This window comes from Pyrus communis, chromosome 17 (assembly GCF_041283825.1).
Source record: "Pyrus communis isolate YQ-2024b chromosome 17, ASM4128382v1, whole genome shotgun sequence".
In the NCBI taxonomy this organism is placed as follows: domain Eukaryota; kingdom Viridiplantae; phylum Streptophyta; class Magnoliopsida; order Rosales; family Rosaceae; genus Pyrus; species Pyrus communis.
Genome location: NC_142581.1, coordinates 13,404,242 through 13,410,241, shown reverse-complemented (window position 1 = coordinate 13,410,241; position 6,000 = coordinate 13,404,242).

Here is a 6,000-nt window from a genome sequence, read left to right as displayed (position 1 = left end):
GATCATTGTGAGACGGTGGTTGTGGTGTCAGTTGTGACGATGGTGAGATTGAGGAAGAAATGGTTGTCATGGTGGCGAGGGTGATGATGGTGGAGGATATAGGTGGCAGTGATGGTGGTCGTAGCGGCGAGATGGCAGAGGCGGTGGTAGCGGTGGTCATGGTGAGATGGTGGCGGTCGCATCAGTAGTGATGACGAGACTGTGGAGGTAGTGGTGGCCATGGTGGCAAAGGTGATGACGGTGGAGGATATGATTGTGAGTGGCGATGGTCGTACCGGTGAGATGGCGGAGGTGGTGATAGCCACAGTGGTGGGATGCAACTTGCAAGGGTTGCACCGTGCCGAGAGAGGGAAGATGGAAGAGAGAGAGAGAAGTTGCAGATAAAGAAGATGGAAAAATTGGGGTAGGTTAGGGTTTCTTGCTTTGCATTTTGACTTTTTAACATGATTGGGCCTAAAACTGAACTTACGTAGGATTGGGTTAAATTAGGTTAATATTTTACTTGGAATTAGAATTTAAAAAATAAGTACCCATCCTAAATAAATAAATTATTAATTTATATTTGATTCGATACAGCTTGGTGTCTGAACCTCTGAAACTAAACCTGAAAATAATTATTTTTGGTTCAATTCAATTTCTTCAAGTTTGGTTCCATTTTTTATTCGGTTTTTTATGGTTTGATTTAGTGAACGGTTCGATTATTTCGGTTTTCGGATTTTTGATGTACTCAAGTGTGGCTTCTTGTTAGGCCATCTTTAATCGATTCGGTCAGAAGGTCAGATGGTCGAAAATAACTCGAAATAACATGAAAACTGTCTTCAACCGAAAATTAAACCATAAGAATCGTGGACTCAATCGGGCAAAAAAAATGGAATCAAGCCAACCGGCTAGCCCAAAGGAGCCAGCCAGCTAGCCGCAGGCTGACCAAACGTCTTTGCACTGTTCCGATTTGATATTTTGAGCTGATTTAATTTCAATAAAAAAAATGTAAAATATGCAGATCACCATAGACCCCTAAGAGCAACTCCACCCCTATCCACTTTGCGCCAGCACCCAGCCCATTTATCCACTTAATTGAACAGTAATAGACCCAATGAACAGTAATAGACCCAATGAACAGTAATAGGCCAAAGCATCTCCACCCCAAAAAAAATGTGCTGGCACCCAGTCTAAAAATGCGCTGGCACAAACGATTTCCACCCCTACAAAATGCGCTGGCACCCAGTCCATTTAAAATATTAAATAATTTTTTTATAAAATAATAAAAAAAAAATAGTTTTAATTTCGGATAGGATTTTTAACCAATCTCGTCACGCCACGTGTCATTATCCGAACGTACTATTTTTTGAATAGATTTCCGCTAAGATTTTCAACCAATCCCGACAACCCACATGTCACTTCCTGTTTACAATAATTTAGGCAAGATTTCGATAAGATTTTTAACCAATCTCGTCACGCCACGTGTCATTATCCGAACGTACTATTTTTTGAATAGATTTCCGCTAAGATTTTCAACCAATCCCGACACGCCACGTGTCACTTCCTATTTACAATAATTTAGCCAAGATTTCGATAAGATTTTCAACCAATCACGTAGTGCCACGTGGCATTGTCCACAACCTCATCTTCTTTTTTTTTGTCCATATAAACCCTACATCCCTACATCCATCCTCACACTAAACTCAATCCTTTTTTTTTAGCTCAGAATTCTTCTTTATCGTTTTCAAATCTTGAGTTCTTACAATGTCTTCTTCAAGGAGAGCGTATAAACAGTTGCAAGAGCAGCAGAAAAGGTTGTTGGCACAACAGGAAGGATTGGTCAATCTTGACCAAGGTGGAGGTGGAGATGAGGCCTTCGCAATGGAGGAGGATGAGGATGATCACCATAGAAGGCGGAGGGCCTCACATTCCCGTCGTATCATGGAAGCTATGGGTCAGATAGCCAAACCCAGACGTGCGGCAAACATCGATAGAAGAAGGGAAAGACGAGGTAAAGATCTCTTGGAAGATTATTTTATTCCCAACAGCGTTTTCCCTGATCATGTTTTTAGACGTCGTTTTAGAATGCAACGAAGTTTGTTCGCTAAAATCATGAGTGATGTTTGCAACCATGATCCATATTTTGTGCAAAAAGAGGATGTTTTTCATGTTCTAGGTCTTCTTCCTGAGCAAAAAATTACGGCTGCCTTGCGAATGCTTGCATATGGAGCATCTGCAGATCAAGTGGATGAGATCGCAAGGATGGGAAAAACAATGGTTCTGGAGTCCCTGATGCGGTTTTGCTCTGCAATTGAAGCCCTCTACACCAATGAGTACCTTCGGCAACCCACGACAAGGGACTTGCGAAGGCTTCTGAGGAAGGGTGAGATGCGAGGCTTCCCTGGCATGATTGGAAGCATCGACTGCATGCACTGGACATGGAAAAACTATCCAAGTGCATGGCAAGAAGCTTATGGCGACAGAAAATGAGCCAAAAGCATCATTCTGGAAGCGGTGGCTTCTTTTGATACATGGATTTGGCATGCTTTTTTTGGTGTTCCAGGAGCTCAGAATGACCTAAATGTCCTTGCCCAACCTCCAGTGTTTGACGAACTGCTACAAGGAAATGGGCCGAGATGCACATATTGGATTAATGGTAATAAATACGAGGGACCATACTACCTTTCAGATGGTATTTACCCAATGTGGTCAACATTTGTCAAAACAGTGCCACACCCGCAGAGTGAAAAAGAGAAACACTTCGCAAAGTGTCAAGAAGGGTGTAGGAAGGATGTCGAGCGTTGTTTTGGTATCCTGCAAGCTCATTGGGCCATTGTCAGGGCTGCAGCTAGAATGTTTGATGTCGAGACTCTTCGAACCATCATGATGACGGGTATTATTCTCCACAACATGATTGTTGAAGACAAGTATGATTATGATGCCGTCGATGAATACGAGCCGGATCCGATGAACAACTCAAGAACACAAATCTACTATGCTCATGACCGGACTGAAGATCCCGTGCAACACGAGCCGTTTGAACGGTATGGACGTTACAATGAATTGATCGTTCAACGATACACTTCATTGCAAGAGCCATACTGGCACATAACCCGCCAGAATGACTTGATTGACCATCAGTGGAGATTGCACGAAGGTGAAGATAATTAAAATAAGGCTTGTGGTTGAAGAATAAAGTGTATTGTTTTTTAAGTAATCTTATTTAGTGTGTTTTTTTTTTTTTTAAGTTTAAATGGTGAGGTTATGTAATTTTATTTGGTGTTTTTTTTTTAAATGTTTATTTGGTGAGTTTATGTAATCTTATTCAAATATTTAAATAAAGTACAAAAATTACATAAGAAATTAAATAAAGTTCTAAAAATAAATAAGAAATTACATAAGAAATTAAATAAAGTTCTAAAAGTAAATATGAAATTACATAAGAAATTAAATAAAGTTCTAAAAGTAAATAAGAAATTAAATAAAGTCTGTGGAGTTAGGATATGTGGTGCTAGGATCTTGGTTGCTAGGATTTCTGTAGCTGGAACCCCCTTGACTTGTTTCGGCATCTCTTGCACGCCTCCTTCGCACGACATCTCTTTTTTCTGATGTCCAAAAATATTTTGAATTCGGAGACAGTCCTACTAGAGACTTGTTCATAGTGTCACGATCTGTTTGAGCCATCCTTTCTTCTCTAAGCATCTCATTCTCTCGATGAAGTGCTTCTCTAATCATCTCGTTCTCTCGATTAACTATTTCTCTTTGTCTCTTAGTCGCCGCATCACGAGCCTCAGTAGCTGCAATAATTGCTGCCATAGCAGTAGCTTTTTCCTCATCTCTAGCCTTTTCCCATGCCATGTTCAGTTCACCTTGACGAGTAAGTTCCTCCATATATTTAGTGTAGTCATTTTTGGAAGAACTACATTTTTTCTTTGATGCCTTTTTACCTTGAGGCCTGAGGGACTGACGAGTCGGTTGGGTCTCTGGCACTTGTTCAGGCGTCCCTTCCGTGTCTTCAAATGTGTTGGCTTCTTGTTCGGCTGTGTCTGCTTCTGGCGAACTGTGTAGACCCATACCGTGCATGACAACTTCTGGACCGGTTGCCACAATTTTGTATCTAGGGCAATCTTTGACAATTTGCCAACATTCTCATTTGTTGAATGATTTGTTATGGTTCTTTGCATTGTAGAATGCTTGTGCTTGTAGTGTCTATAAAAATGTGGGATAAGATAGTATTAAAAAATACGGGTGTAACACAAATAAATAAATTAAAATATTGATGGACGTGGAATGCATATAAATTACATAAAATTACATAGAAATTACATAAAATATTGATGGCCGTGGAATGCATATTACATAAAAATTACATAAGAAATTAAATAAATTAAAATATTGATGTGGGTGGAATGCATATAAATAAATAAAAATATTGTTACCTCATCCGCTAAACTTGTCCCACTACGCAGATTACCAGAAGCATGAGAGAGGGCATTTTTCCAACAAGTAAAGGATGCGTTGAGTTTTTTCCAACGACCTTGAAGACCTTGACTAGATCTGGCATCTTTTCCATGTACATCGCAAAACGATTTCGTAATTTTACTCCACATTTCTCGCTTATCCATCTCATTACCCGTAATCGGGTCATGAGTAGTGCGAACCCAACATTCACACAACGTAACATCTTCACTGAGCTTCCACGAAGTCATTTTTTTCTCTCAAAGTGTACAAAATATTCAAATGTAGAAAGTGTAGAAAATATTGAAATGTGGTGTAAGGTGGAAGATGAGGGTTAGGTATTTATAGAAAAAAAATTAATTAATTTTTTAAAATTTTTCTGTATTTTTTAAAAAAAAATTGACAATTTTTAATTAATTTTTAATAAATTTTAATGTTGTAATTAATCTGGACCGTTGGATTTGAAAAATAATCAAATCCAACAGCCAACACGCTGCCACGTGGCCAACGGTCAAATTTCTGACCGTTGGTCCTTTTTTTTTTTTATTATTAATTTTTTGTGAAAAAAACGTGGACCGTTGATCTATGATCGGACGGTCCAATTTAAAAGTGAAATTTAAATTTTTTTTACCATTGGAATTCCAACGGCCTACAAAAACTAGCCGTTGGAAATCCAACGGCTCTGAGGAGGGCCACGTAGCCCTCAGCCGGTCGAACGCAACTTGCCCTGCACGCGGGCCCCACCGCCTGCAATTGCTGTCGGCTACTCGCGGGATGGAGAGCGTGTTGTGCACGTGCCAGGGAAATGGACCGGCCTCTGGGTCTGTCCATTTTGGGCTGGGCTCCTGCCTGGTTTGGGCTGGGTGCCAGCCTATTTTGCAGGCTAAAGGTGATGGACAGGGTGCCAGTCTATTTTTTTCACTTGGTGCCGGTCCAAATGTGTAGGGCTGGAACTGCTCTAAAGGTTAATGTCTGGCAAGATCCGTTGAGCCCATGGAAGGAAGAGCATGTCAGTCTCTTTCTCTCTCCCCAATTTTTGTGGTCTTCGAGCTCATGATTACAGAGAGAGATATATATATATATATATATATATATATATATAACAATTTTTGTGGTCTTCGAGCTCATGATTACAGAGAGATATATATATATATATATATATATATATATATATATAATCAAGCGACAACTTTCTCTCTCCCCAATTTTTGTGGTCTTCGAGCTCATGATTACACACACAGATCTATATATATATATAGAATCAAGGGATAAATATTTTTACATTCCTTTTAAGCTTTTTTATTACATAACATCCTATGGTTCTTATTTATTCATTAAATGATATAAATAGTGAAAAAAATAAAATAAAATCTAGAAAATTAAAATTAAAAAAGGAATAAACTCTATTTTCTTCCTTTTTTTTAATTTTAGTTTTAATTTCGCGTTGTTTGGGAGTTTGATCTTCCATGGTCCTATTTCCATCGAAAGTGAAACGCATTACTTCGAACATAAGAATTTTACGTTCAAAATAATCTCGCATCAGATATTGGAGCGGCACAATGC